Source organism: Colius striatus, chromosome 15, assembly GCF_028858725.1.
Source record: "Colius striatus isolate bColStr4 chromosome 15, bColStr4.1.hap1, whole genome shotgun sequence".
In the NCBI taxonomy this organism is placed as follows: Eukaryota; Metazoa; Chordata; class Aves; order Coliiformes; family Coliidae; genus Colius; species Colius striatus.
In genome coordinates this window covers 8,724,942-8,740,160 of record NC_084773.1, presented here as the reverse complement: position 1 = coordinate 8,740,160, position 15,219 = coordinate 8,724,942, and positions in this window count along the sequence as shown.

Here is a 15,219-nt window from a genome sequence, read left to right as displayed (position 1 = left end):
AATTTTGTCATATAATTGTACAGTAGTTTTCAAGGACTCTCACTCTCTAGAGGGCTTGAATCCATTTGATTTTATTCATCCCAATGGTATCTTCTTTTATCCCTAACTCAGATTCACAATTCTGGCATTCTAACAATATGGAAAGTTCATCACCACTCATGCAGTGATTCTACCACCAGCTGCAGATCCTTCTGAAGTTTACTATATAATGAATTTAAAATACAAATAGCAACAAATGGGAATAAATAATTTCTTTGCCAGAATTGGAACAACATTAATTTTATCTTTATAAATAACTTTTTATACTGATTCTTTTTGTGAATCTTTCAGTATTTAATTAAATCACACAGTTATTGGATCTTTCTTTTAAAGTATATATTACTCATGAAGCTTTCTTGTGAGTATAAATAATTGCAAAAGTAAGAAGAAAAATAGTTCTGCTTTTACAATGTAGCTAAGGTATTTTATAGCCCCTAAGAAATACACCTCAGAATTGTTTATCCAAAATCAAGAGCTATCATTATCAATGATATTTCATATTATTATAATAAATATATTTGTTATTTTCTAAAATGGTTGGGATATTAAGAGTAGAGCAAGATGCCTTTGCCTAGGTATACCTGAATGTTGTCAGACAGTTGCAGATCTCCCCGGTAACGTTTCCTTAAGTGGAGTTTTTAAGAATGACTAAAATTTGTTCTCCTCCAAGAAGGGTGTTTACCTTCTGTATTCAGTGTTCTCCAGATAATGTGCAGTGCTGCACTTACCATTCAAATCAAGAAACTTCCTTTAGCATTACTTTAACTTGCGGGCTTTATTGATTTGAGATTTAAGAAATTGTACGCCAAAACTTTGGTTATTTTAACTAGTTCTAAACAAGAAAGGCTAACATCAGTTTTGACAACAAACAAAACCAGTTTTTGTTCTATCGGTTCTGTTTAAAAGATTCCAATTTCAAACCAAACACAACTTGTGGTTATTCTGTCAGATATTTATATAGCCACTGGGGCGCCATAGTTATGCACTGCATACATCATTGTATTTTTAAAATGTACTTAATGAACATTTTTTCTTTTCTGGTAACTACTTCATTGCCTTAAATGAATGCATTCCAATAGAATTTGTAACAAATGAGCACTTTGTGTTTGCATTAATGCCAAACACGTTTAACAAATTTTTAACAAGGAACACTGGCAAAAAGCCAAACTCCTAGAGGGACACTGAAGGAATGCTATAAATTTAAACTAGATTTTACCTTTTCACTCAGCTCAACAAGTGTCTTAGGTGTCTTTGGCATCTCTGCATTGAATGTTTTCTATGTAGGTTAGCTACAACTGCATGTCTTCATTATTTCTTTTCCTGTCCCTCCTTGCTAGAGATTTTCACATCAATATAAGAGGCTTTAACAGGTTACAGTATTCTTTAGAAAGCAAGATGTAGGTTGTCATTCTTTCCATGAGAGTTACAGGCCAGAAGGAAGTAGCAAAACCAGTATTTATTGATGAGACTGTAATTTGGGACTATAATGACAGAGAAGTTCAAATGGTACATGTCATGCCATTTTCATATCTTATGTTAAGGGAGCTGTATAGTGGTGAGCACTCCACCTAATATTATTTCTTGTGCTGAACTGCAAATATCTAGACTGTGATCGTCTTTGTAACTGCACTTCAGAGGCAGGGGAAAAGCATCATTCAGTGCTCCCACTGGCCCGAGCTCTGGGCTCACACAGAAGCCATGAACAGATTTTTGGCTGAATCAAACATCTGGGGAGATTCTGCAGTTGTTAAGTTATGCCCACATGGTACATGTCATTACAGACCTTGGGAATCACCTACTTTGTAATACATGTTCATATTAAAAGTGTTACAAGTAGTTCCACAAACCACATGCTTGCTCTTTACTTGTAACTTAATATATTAATTTAATTTTTACTATGTTATTTCAGTTTTAATCAAATGCAGGAACTGAAAAATAATAATACTTAGCACTCATCCAAGACTATTAAGGCACATTAGAAACATTAAGCTTTGCAAATTCCTGTGAGGAGCCCAATGTTATCCCTGCTATAGCAAAGAGCAAGTTAGGCATAGAGAGGTGATATGACTTTTTCTTTAGATACACAATAAGCTGGTGGCAGGGACAGAATTCAGAACAGTACTACACCAGGGCTTGTCTTAGTTAATCGTGTCATTCTTTTCATGATTTTGCACAGATAAAAGTAACAATTACTTTTATTTTTTCCTTCATGTCATTTAGATTTTGTTCTTGCAAAAGGCACAGGTGAGTTCCAAGAGGTCACTTGAGAAAGACTTTAGGAGTTTTAGCCTGATTTTTTCAGATACTACTTTTCAGTCTAGTTACTTGTTTCCACAAAATTGAAATAATTTCCCATTGTTTGTTGGTACTCTGATTGCAGTCATGATGAATGTGTCTAGAGAAGGAAACTGAGGAATTCATCCTAACAGCTTTTTAAATGATGTCACATTATAATGCAGATGTCTTGTCATAGCTTAAGGAGCAGAAATAGCCCTAATAGGTTTTTATTAATGATATCCTTCTCTACTAACATTTGGTCAGACACCAATTCCCTGCAATAAAGTGGCTAGTCCCTCTCTTTCTGACTCACTAATTAACATATCAGTTGTTGGCCTTTTATGTAGGTAGCATGTGTAACAGGTTAGGAGAGGGCAATTTAAGCCTATGTGAATGGGTATCTGTTTTTGTATCTGGGTGCTTGTTGCAAACATTTGGAAAGCATATGGAGCATAATGGACATTAACCCAGATGTCAAAAATAGCCTACATTTTACTACTGTTATTAAACAGTTTCCCCTTTAACCCCTTTGTGTTTACCCACCCTCTCCAGCTTGTTTCTGCAAATCACTGCTGAGAGGAAAGGATTGGAGGTAAAAAGTAGTAATCAGGCAGGTGTCTTTATCCAAAGGAAAAACAATCTGAACAAATATTTGTGGGCTACTACACTTTTATATCTTCACATCCTTCTGCTGTTTTCATTGACTAATATCTAATGGACTGTCAGAGGTGCCAAACTCATAAGACATTAATTTCAGCTGGAGTACTGCTGAATCTCAGGCCCGATGTATGTTACCAAACTTTATTTCTGTTTTAGAGGTTCAGTGACCTATACCAAGTACAGCATTGAAGAAACAAATATAAATCTAATTTACTCAGCCTCAGTTGGTATTTGACAGCAATATCCTTTTATATATTTATTTGACTTACTTGAGAAATACTGTGCATTTCCTACCTGTGGTGAACAAGTTTTTGTTACACTTCCAATACATATATGGTTTCCTGATGAATGGGTGGGTTGATTAAGAGGATGGGGTTTATTTGAGGGTTTCAATCTATACTAAAACCCCAATGAAAACTTGGGGAGCAATATAGAGAGAGCTTGCATTTTGTGATTTGCTGCTGTTCCTCAGATTGGACACCTCTTTCTGGACTTATTTTTAATAGCATGAATGAATGTTAATTGCAAAGGAACTTCATCTTGTAAAATATCAAGTATATTCAAGATTTGCCATGATTATGTTTTAGCAAACCTGTTAGAAAATATAGACATTTTTGTTCTGTGGTTTCTGGGATGTACTCTCCTCATTAATTTATATGGGTGCTTCCTATGTCTGTGTATCTCTGAATGATGATTAAGAAATAGTCAGCACACAAAAGAATGGGAGCTATGCACAGTTCATGAAACGTAATGCATGTGCTGACTTACAGTTTTCATAAAAAGTTTGCAAAGATTTTATGTGCCAGAACTAGTAACATGATCTACTTTAGGAACTCCCTGGCTTTCCAGTTCTGCAGAAGTCATTTTTTTTCCATTCAAGGGCCAGATCCAAAACCTGTTAAAATCAGTGGGAACCTTTCCACATTTCAGTGGGCTTTGGATTAGTCCCTAAGTGTTTTAACCAAAAGAATTGTACCAACCTCTCACTGGAAAACTAGAACTACTCATCTAAGTTTGTATTATATAAACCATTATATGTACTTGCCACAAGGACATGAACTTGAAAATAGGATTTAAAATAATTTGTGAGTTTATTCTGAAAACAATGTTTCACTTTACTCACAAAATAATGACTCTGATAAATATTAGATTCTACAATTTAAAGGGGCATTTTAGTAAACTAGTTCTATTAAGAAGACATATTTCTTTCAGCTATATACAAAAGTGTAAGCCTTTTGTGGCAGTTTCTTTTCCATATAATTAAATGTTTGGGAAACTTCTAAGGTTACATAAATACAAGAGCAATAATGGAGAATCCCATACGTAATGCATTTTCACTTTTCCAGAAACAAAGTTGGTGGATGAATGAACAACTGCCCTGTAATGGAACTGTTTAATTCCTCCCACTCATCTGATGTACAGATAATGTGAATAGGACTAATTCACTGCTCTCTGTTCAAGAATACTGTGCTGTTTGATTGCAGCAGAACAAGCATCACAATAAAAATCATTCAATCTTCACTCTGTAGTCACTTACAGTCAGACATGGACCCTCATCTGAAGCCCGTGGAAAGCAGGAAGACTCTTTCCACTGTCTAGCTCAGGCTTACACCAGTTAGCTCTCATAGTCCCCTAGATTTCAGCAATGCCAGCTAAGCCATAAAGAATAACGGTGATTGATTAGTGACTGTGTAGTTGAAAGACTCATAACACATTGTAATTTTTTTTAATCTTTACAAATCTGAGGTTCTTGTTATCCATAAAACCTGTTTTTGTAAACTAAAGTGGACTTAAAGTGTTTGAAGTATAATGATAAAATGCTGTTTTCAGTAACTTCAATTTTGGAGAGTCTCTAGAGTCACTGCCTGGGGACTGAGGGAAAATGAATCATTTCTTTGCTTTCCAAATAAAAATATTTAGTTTTATTAATAGCATTTCCACTTCAAAGCTACTGAGCTTACAGATAAGATCAGAAAACTCACCATTTCCAGAATCACAAGCACAACAGAATTTTGCATCTTTGGAACTTAAAATCTTTCCCATTTAGAGGTAGTCTTGTAATACAAATCAGCTGTAAAACTAATTTCCACCCTATGAACGTAGTAAGTGGGTTCAAATTTAAAACCTTATTTAATCCTTAGTCTCTAGAAAGCAATATATCCACTGATGTCTATGAGAAGCTTGATTAGATGAGAACTAGGATGTTTTGTATGTGTAAATCATGTTATTAACTGGAATATTTTGTTTCCTTTTTACAGTTGTCAGAGGAACTAGAGAAAGAGGAAGGAAAAAAAATGTAGCACTGGAAGGTAACAATGATAATCTATTGCATTGGATCTCCAAACATGACCATGATACGCTGGAGAAGATCACAGATGCAGAAAATGAATGCTAAGGTTGCTATCTAATGAAATGCTGCATTAATTGGCTTTTCTCCCTTATTTCTTCTAGCCTACTATGAAATTAGATAGTTTGGAAAATCATAGAGACTCACGCAGAAATTACGAGCTTTATTTCTGTCTTTAATGGGTCTTGCAAGTTATTCTGTTTTTACAAATAAACCATCTGTTCAGAATACTATTGTTTAATGAAGTTAAGTTAAACAGGTTATTTAACTACATTTTTGGTAATTTGATATTGATTTTATCTGCATTTGCTGATTTGACCTAGTCTCTTCTAAAGTATCACTTCTATTGCACTAGATTATCAAAGAGGTATTAGTAAAATGCTATATAAGGGTGTGTCATTGATCTTACCCCCAGTTAGATGCGGGCTTCTCCAAAGAAAGAAAAATCAAGCCTTTGCCCTCCTCTTTTTTTCTTATATCTACTGATAAAATAATTAAAAAACACAACAAAACAAAACAAACAAGCCAATGATAGTATAACCGGTATTAGGCTCTGGGCCAGGTTGGAAATGAAATCAATTTTTGGTACTAATAACTGATGACAAAGATTAGCTTTATTAAAATATGGTGTGTGTCTCTGACAATGCATAGGACATCTAATTTGAGCATAAATATAAGATTATACACAAGATGTATCTATTCTTGGATGGTAAAAGCTTGAGGCATACATAAATGCATATGTATGTATATATGTGGACATATCCATAAGGATGTATCAACCTTTTACCATCCAAATGCATACAGGTTTTCAACAATAAAAGCTGGGACTCTTTAAAAAAACAACAAAAACAAAAAGATAACATTGCTGTGAATACAGTATATGCACTAGGTCTCCTGTAAATGAGGAACTGTTTGTTATTGTTTTCTATGTTGAAAAACAGTGTCCAACATGGATCCCAATGAATCTTACATGTTAAAGAAAATACCAATGAACAAATAGCACTTAAATGCTGTTTGTATCAACACAATGTATCTAGTAAAAAAAAAATTAAAGCACATGAAAGGAAAAATAAAAATGTGAAGTCATTATATTCAGTGAGAGACTATAACTGATAGTCAAATCTCTACCACTTCTCAAAGAGAGGATCCTTATGACTCCATGAACATTTTCAGTTTGGCAAACGTGCAAATGTTTGGCTGTTTTCTTGAGGCATCTTTTTGTCCATGGAAGAAATGTTTCCATGCTGATGAGAGTGGGAATCTGCATTTTTAAAGGACAAACAATAAATTTAAGCATGAGTGGCCTTAATCCTTAGTAGTTTTTCTTTGCTGCTGTAAAAAAAAGAAATTTAAATGGATACTCCTGAAGTCTTGCACTGAATTTAGAAAAATTATTTTTTGAACCTGTGGTGCAATTAACCCTAAACATCCTACATGAGCCATACACAGTATCCCCTTTAAAATTATTGTCTAGAGATTATATTTTATTTATTTGTACCATACTGCTTGGTGCAATCAAATAGCAATCTATTCAAGCAGGAGTCCTGCTGGATGCTACTGTCTTCAGTAAATAGGCTAAAATGTATAGAATTAGCATAGCATAGATAATCCCAATTTCATTCATGTTTAAAAAGTTTGTCCTTTAACTATCAATGGCATTTTAGATCTTTGTTTTTGAAACAGCAAAGCTTTTGGGAGTATATTTAGCACATATGACAAATGTTGCACTTGGAAACTCAGACAACAAAACTGGTTTCTCATGACAAACTTGTTGTCACAGTAGGGGACAGTCGTCTGTGTCTCTTACAATCAGGTCTTTACCTTAACTCTGCAACTGAATACTTGAAGTAGGAAATAAACTAGGGGGAAATAGGGTCACAGATACAAAGCTGTATAGTTAGATATTTATATGTATGTGCCAATTTTGTCACAGATATTATTTTAGGGGCATTTTTGCTCTGCTCATGTTGGTAAGAGTATTGATCTAAACTTTTATCGGGGCCTACAAGTTAGCCCCTAAAGAGGAAAATTTTGTCTAACATTGTTTTTTTCTCTTTTTTTTCTTTATTTCTTCTTTTTTTTCCTTATTTTCATTTCATGTGATACTCTGATGTTTGGAGAAAATCTTTTCATATACTAAAATAGAATCTCGGGGTTTACAATAAACACTGTGATGTTGGGAAATATTTATTTGAGCAATGTTTGGTAGGTTTTTTTCCCCCTCTAAGTGTAAAGAAGCAAACCAACTTTTGGTTAATATTTAAGATAATGATTATTATTTTAATGTGAGATCAGTCTTGTACTGCATATTCTTTCATTTAAATGTACAGTATGAATTTTGTATTTAATGAATTTTGTGTATCCAGTATGCACGTACCTGCACATTGACTTTCATTTGAAAGTGGGTTTCAATTTACTTTTTAAACAGTGTTTATGAGAAGACCTCAGATGTGTTGACACAAACTATATCTGCAATGTTATTTTTTGTGTGTATAGGGTGACGTTTGAATGTGATGTTCTGCAGCAATGGGTCAGTATTCCCTATTTACCTTAGATCCTTATTTGATAGTGCTTCTTGTAATACTTTTTTCAAGTGAGTGGCATGTTCTGGATTGTGATATTGATATATGGTTAAGGATATTGATATGAAACTAAGGAATTCCTAGAAATTACCAGTGGGCATGTATTAGACAGTCATTGTAACTTAATGTCTAGTAGAAGTGTAAAGTACCAAGGTATTTAGAGTTCATAACATTGTTATCATGTGTATGGGAAGTATTTAGTGTTGATCAGCTTGTTTATATTCATCAAATAAACTTTGTTTCTTTCTGAAATCAGCGTTGTGTCATTAAAAGTAGGTTTAATGACTCTAAGAAAATGTGTGAGAGATGTTTTCCACATGGTAAATCTATCACACTCCTTATTTCTCTAATTGCTACCATTCAAAGTAATTTATCTTCCTGTTGTTACTATCACATAAACTGTTTAAGAAAGCATAAAAAGGAAAATGTCTCATAGGCCCCACTCCCAGAAATCCTTATGAGCAACTTTACTAAAGTGAGGAACCATTTTCTGGATTGGGCTCTTAGAGAGCAATATGCTTTTGAGTGGGTTTCTAAAACATAATATTCTTGTGTGACCCTGTGTAATTGCATAGAAAATTACATTTTGTTTATGTACTTTACTGACCAAAAGCCATAAGGTGTGAAATTCTCTGCACAGTCAGTTCCTTTTTCAGCTGCCTGGTAAGTGGTTCCCCGTTTCCATTATGTTCACTTTTTTTTGAAAAGGAACTTTTGTTGAACAGGAATTTCTTACCTCATAGAACTCCCTGGACCAGCTCAGGGCACACACAGCAGGAGAATAAAAGGTAAGTAAGTATGCATTTTACTTAGGTTATTTAAAAACACAGTCTCTTAGTTTTAAGCTCTGTTTCTTTACCTATAAATTAGTTTTCCTGGTAAGAGAGTACTATGTACAAATGTAGGATATTAAGTTTCATTTTTAACTACAACTAAATGTATATTTGTTGTGTAGTCTACTTATGCCTACTTAGTTTTGAGTTGCAACACTATAAATTGAGAAGCAGTTGCTTCTATCTTCTTTATAAACATGCACAGTTTTTGAAAATGGCTCATTCTATATTCAGGCAGTGCACATATTAGGGACTCTCTGTCCCACTCCATTGGAAACACATTTTTTATTCTATTTTCAGCATTAATCACTTCCTGCTTTAAAGGCAGGAAGTGCCTCCCTGCACAGTGAAGGGAACCGTACATGCCAACATGTTGTACAAAGGACACAGAAGAGGACAGCAGTGGATTTAGGGAAACTAAAAATTCTTGAGCCTCATTTTCTGTAAGATTGTTTTCAGCAAGGACTCCCCTCGTTATAGAAAAGGGCTGTGATAGCTCCAGAGGAAGGACCAGTGTGTCTGCTGGGTGCCTCAGGGGAGGGGAGCTCCCCAGAGAGCAGCTCTGGCTGCAGGAACATCTTGCCTCAAGTTGAAGTTTGAGTTCATACAGTCAAGAGCTCTTCCAGCCCTATAGAAGAGAGCCTGAATAAGTCTCAAGTTCTTCTGAGCTTGAGGTTTCTTCCTAAGAGAGCCTGTTTGTTCACTCTAGCCAAAGTAGCTTGAGGTTTGAGCATGCAAAAGTAGTGGGGAACATTCAGGTGATGAAGCCATGTGTCAGCTTTCATTTCAAGCCAACGTCAGTTCAGAGAGAGCTCTAAACAACTCTGGTCAGCACAAGTAGGATAAAGCCAGTTGCAGAACACTTACTGCAGAGGTTGTTCACACTGTGTTCCACATCCAGGATTTGATCCTGGAAGAGCCACACACTGCGTCAGGCTCTGTGCAGAAACCTGTTTAAAAGTACAAAACAGTAGGTGAAAGACGGTGTGGCTGTATTTCACCTGTTGATACTGCTTCTCCAAAACACAAAACTTTTCATAACTAATGTATTATATCATTCTAAATAAAGCCAAACCAGCTCTTAATAAGTAATACATTTCCCACTGTGAAGTCAGTGGGAACCCTGCATGTCGCCAGGACATGATTTGACTTATATATAAATAGGACATCTGATGTAGGGCTGCTGTACAGATTTTCCTCCTGTGAGATTAAAGTGACATTATTTCATGCTCCTAACTTTTCAAACAGTATAATTCTTTTTTCAAACGCACATTTTCAAACCAGAGGCAACCTTTGCCTTCACCAGGAGTAGCCCATGACACATCATTAGAGATTTTGTGTAGCTTGGAGGCACTAGTGCAGCAGTAGCCCTGTTGAGAACCCCGCCTTCGATGGATGCAATTGCAGAATCAAGGGCTGATTTTGTTTGGTTTTCACTTCCTTACACTCCTTGCTCTTCAAAATGATTCTTTCTTTCAGAATGAGGCTCTTCTAAAACCAGATCACCGCAGATGCAGGGGGAAAGCAGGCAAAATGCCGGCGCATCCTAAAGACAATGCATGTATCCCTTCAAAATGTGCACTTGAATTTTTTACAGATAGTTACACCATATATTCCCACATAGCTACAAGTCTCAGGACAAATCTGAGAACTTTGAACTCCTCCAGTTTCTAATGGAGGCGACTGTCCAACTTGAAAAAGGCCGTGCTTTTGGTACTCACCCCAGCAACGCCAGGAGACAGCAGATGTTCTGGCAGCTGCAGGCTGCCTTGTGCTTGGGGAGCCAGGGCTGGAAGAGAGAAGCCAGCTCCCTCCAGATGGAAAAGGCAGCAGAGAGGCGCAAGTGGGAGGCTACACAAGGAAGTTAGATAGCTCCAGATAGTGAAGGACTGATGGTGTGCAGCTCCACTTCACCTAACCAACTTTCAAGAGGCTGCGCAAGAGAAATAAGTGGCAATCCACAGTTAACCTGAGTTCAGTAAAATATCTTCTGATCGTGGGAAAATCAATAGAGAGGAAATATCTGTGCAGAATGCATGACAATGTAGCATGGTAACTTTTTTATTTCAATGTAATTTGTAGAAATGCATTACTCATGAGTGAGTTATCCAGGGCTTGCCAAATACACGGCTAAACAGTTATTACAGCAAATTACACCACCATCTAAACACCTCTGGTTTGGCTCTTAGTTGTCTTCTTTTGCAATAAGGTTGGGTTCGGGTTTTTGTTTTGTTTGTTTCATTTGTTTTTTCTTGATTATTGTCACCTAATATTGCTGTATTTACTGCTTTGGTTACCATAGAAATAACTAATATCATGAACAACAACATGCATAAAAGCAAATAAGAGTATTTTCTGAATTTCACAAGGAGAACACCCTTGTTAAGGAAGACCTATATGGATGAGTAGTTCTTAACATAATTCTCAAGTCTATTGATTTATGTCTTCATATGCATTTTATTATGGGCTTTACATTTCATTTTAAACTTCCAAATATAAAGAAAAACAGCTGAAGCACATTTTTTTAAATGGTCAGATTTTGGTTAGAGGTTAACACAGGCCAAAAGAGAACACAGATCTGCCCTGGAGCTCTTACAGTTTTGTTTTGTTTTGTTTTGTTTTAATAAAAAGATCCTTACTACAGTCCACTAAGGGTCACAGCAATGCAGTCGTTACAGACCAGCCATATCCCTCATGTGTAATTCTCCTGTCCTCTGTACCTTCTCCAGTCTTAGAGCAATCAAACGTGTGAAGGCAGGGTTGTTGTCAGTCATGATAAGGATGTGCATTAAGGGACTAATCCAAACATTAATGAAGTGAACTGAAAGACTATAGATTAAAAGTAAGTTTCTGGTTTTACCCCACTTGCTTCTTTCTGGAGCAAATGCATACATTTACAGGAGCATGGGGCCAAACCATTCCTCTATATATCAGAATTTAAGCTAAATGTAGTTAATATGAACAAAGTGCCTGACTTTTTGAATGCTTTGTGATAAGAAAATATATTTTAGGTTTCATTACTGAAGTTCCTTTACATAGTATTTTGTTTACAGTTGTCCTGCCTGTCCCTTGCAGCCCTTGAGATTCTGTGCTTATAGTGCCTCTATGGTCACATATCTTATAGTATTTGTTATGATTGAATAAGTCAGTCCATAGGTTAGTTTGCTGTTGGTATAGATAGATTTGCTATTGCCTTGGGGAGTAAAATGCATTATATTTAAGGAATCTGTTTTCTAAACCAAAATAAATTCAGACCAGTCTTTCAGTTGAGGTTACTACAAGAAAAAGAAGAGGCAAAAAAACCCATAGTAACTAACTCCTAGGGCTGACCGGGTAGCCAGTTTCTCGAGGATTTGTTCCAATTTAGATGCAATTCACCATGTCAGAGTTATTCTCACTGAAGTTAAAAAAACAGTCTCTGTATCTGAAAGCTGAAGGCTGTAAATCTCCCTTGTGAATGTTACATATGACAGGGAAGGAAAGACTTGCATAATTACCACTTGTACTTCCTCAGAGAGCATGAGCTCAAGTCTACAGCAAGGGGTTTGGTCAATAAAACATCAAGGTCTGAAAACTATAGAAAAAGAACTGTCTGGCTCAAATGATAAGGGTTTTTTTCTTGGTTATAAAAACATGAGTATTGCAGTGGAAGCCTCCTCTTCAGACCAGATTATTGTGCAGGTATTCTTCATTTTGCTTCAAGATTACCATCAGTTACTGTGATTCGTAGGTAAATTAATTGAAATCTCTCACAATCTTCCTTTGATGTGAAGCATGGTGCACTGGATATAATTATTCTACTAAAATACAGAGAACTGTTTACTAATCTGACTATGATGCTTGATATTTTTTATATAATTGGCCAAATATCTTATTGAACATTATAACTACTCACATGAGCAAATTTTTACAGGATTTGGATCCTGAAATCAATTATAAATGCTTTTGAGGTAATGTGAATGCTCATGGTAATAGTGATACCTTTTGTAACAATCCTCATCCACATGTGTTCTCTACATACAGCACAGGGAATGATTTTCCTTAAAATGTTTATGCTTTTTTGCTATTCTGTTTGCTCTTCTCCATTGCAGCCATAGGGGTGTGCAGAACCAAATTTTCTGCTTTCTGCAGTGCTTTGCACATTTTTTAGCTCTTAATTCCCTCACACAGAAGTGCCAGATGCAGTCTTTGAAGACTTCGTTTTGAAGGAATCCTGTGATTCTTTCGCTACTTTGCCACCTTCTCTTCGGGTGCACACAGGACTTTGCACAAGGTAGGAGGTATTTATGGCAAGATTGTCTGAAATTAAACACATGCTTCAGACTTGGATTGCCTATGGGTCCTTTTCTGTACAATATGAAAATGCTCCCCTTCCTTTGCCTGTTGTGGGATCTTAATAGAATCAGCATCTTTCACGATGGAGACTGAAATACAGAAAACCATATAAATTTTTCCTAATATAATGTCACGAAGAATCGGGCAAATCCAGAAATATTATAATTGGTTGTTTAGAACTGCTTATTGTCATTGTTTGCTTGCCTAATCAGTTTGGGTCAATGATTATTTTTCCCTCTATTTTTGAAATTCCAAATACAAATTGTGATACACACACATTTGTTAAACTCTGACCGCCTAGTGAGAAATGGTACTGAACGAGCATTTTCTGCAACTGATTTGTTCAGACGTTGACACCATAGTGAGTTCTGAGAAGAATTTAGATTACTTAGCAACACAGACATTAAACTGCAGTCTGAAAAGAAAGTAAATGAGATATTTCAATTGAGTAATGTGTGATAGCCTAGTACTTGCAGAAAGGTCAAACACCAGGGGAATGGGACAAATTAAAAAAAAAAAAAATCAGATGTTTTTATTTTGCTAAATTTCTTCCTATTTGCATATTCAAAACATTTCAGTCACTGCCTTAAACCATGTTACAAACAAAATGGCAATTGAAGAGATAGTTTTGATGTTATGCATATCCTACTTGCACCGCAGGAACGAAGATGAAAACTAGAAACTTCTTCTGAGTCCCACATCTTAGTACAGTTTTGTAATTATGCTACACAGACAATATTAACAATTCTTATTAAATACAGGATATCATCTTAAAATGAATACCAGATTTTTAGGAAAGGCTTTTTAACAAATATTTTAAAAATCTGATTTCACTTTGAATTAGCTTTCAAAATACAGTCCAGATATATGTAAGGAACATAAAATGTAAATATATTTTCTAAAGTGCTACAGTATGTGAAATTTATAAATTGTTACATGCTTTGCAAATGCAGCTGAAGGAAGCTTAGTCTCAGATCAGATAGAATCTTTTAGATAAATCATTTATGACTAGATGACTTCTTATCCAAAAGTCAAATATGTGATCATTTACAGAGGTCACTGGCTGTATTCTGTGTTCCATAATCAGCTGAAATAAACCCCAGGAGTTCCTCCTGATTGTATACTCACAGGGTCACAGTATAATAAAATACTGCTCAAAAGACAAGGAATGCTTTCCCCAAAACCATTCTAGTCTCAGGGACAAGACTGTCAATATTCATTCCAGTGCAAATGGCAAGTATAAAGTCCAGCATTTTGAAGGGGAGCACCCTCCCCAGTTAGTAGCAAAAAGCCCTGCTGTGACATACATTTAACTATTTCAGTGACTTTTACAATGTACATTCTGTACTCCTTTTTTACAGCTTGGACTTATAAATAAAGTACTTTTTCTATTAAGAGGGAAGGTACAAAGAAAATACTGAAAAACTTAGGAATATTGTCCTTGGGAATACAAGCTGGTGTTGGGTAGTGAAGAAATACTATCAGCTCCTGTTGAAAGAGAATAGCCTCATGATATCCTACTCACAGTAATGCATCCCTCACAATAACTTTATGGCATATTGTCAAAAAAGAAATGTCACAGGACAATGGACCTGCATGGAAATGCACTTCTGTATGAAAAGTAGGTAAGGTATTAGCCTCTGGCACTTACATCATTCCACAGAAATACATTTAACTGATCATAAAAATGCACTAAATGTTCTGAATAAAACCTTGCAGAAATGAATGAGATTTTGCTTTCCTGTGGAGTTTACTGCAACCAGTGAGTGGTAGATCAGTGCATCGATCTCTGTGCTTGGTAAGTATCCTTATAAGCCTCACATATTCTGGAAGGAACTGTTTTATGAAAATATTAGCAAAACAGATGATTAAATAAAGTTGCTAAATTGACAATGCATAATAAAGACAATTAGATAAACTAAAGTGTGATGACTATTATCAAGCAATTAAGTGGCTACTTGGGTAGCTGTTTCTTTGCTTGGCTGCTTTGTTAAAAGTGATATCATGGAGTCACCACTCTGCTATGTATTACAGGCTATTACTGACCATTTAGGTGGAAGAAATACTGTGACCAGGATAGATGCCAATGAGGTAGGGCTGGGAAATTATCACAGCTGTTCAAAGCAGCACACCAGGCAGTAATGAG